The sequence below is a fragment of the Tupaia chinensis genome, unplaced genomic scaffold (assembly GCF_000334495.1).
Source record: "Tupaia chinensis unplaced genomic scaffold, TupChi_1.0 Scaffold143912_1, whole genome shotgun sequence".
NCBI lineage: Eukaryota > Metazoa > Chordata > Mammalia > Scandentia > Tupaiidae > Tupaia > Tupaia belangeri.
The window spans coordinates 145,207-145,576 of NW_006203763.1; positions in this window are offsets into that span (position 1 = coordinate 145,207).

Consider the following 370-nt stretch of genomic DNA (forward strand, 5'->3'; position numbering starts at 1 on the left):
TAAAGATAATGTTCAAAATATTTCTTATAATTTTGTATAATTTTGTTTGTGACTCTATAACAACAGAAACAGTATGGTTTCAAATATTTTTGAGAAAATATTTACATGTCAACTACTCAAATTGTTGAAAAGCAAATGCCCAGCACACTAGTTACGCATAAACCTTCTTAATTCAGCCCTGCCCAACTGTATTCTATTATAAACCACCTGCTAGCAGAGATCAGTCTCTTTTTCTTCCTTCAAAGTCTTTCTCAAGATAATTCTCTGGTGTGGTAGCTCTTTTGCAGTCTCTACTGATTACAATGCTGTGCTGGAAAAGTCCAGGTTATTTTGTATTATAAATTCTTTCATATGTCTTCTCTAATCCTCT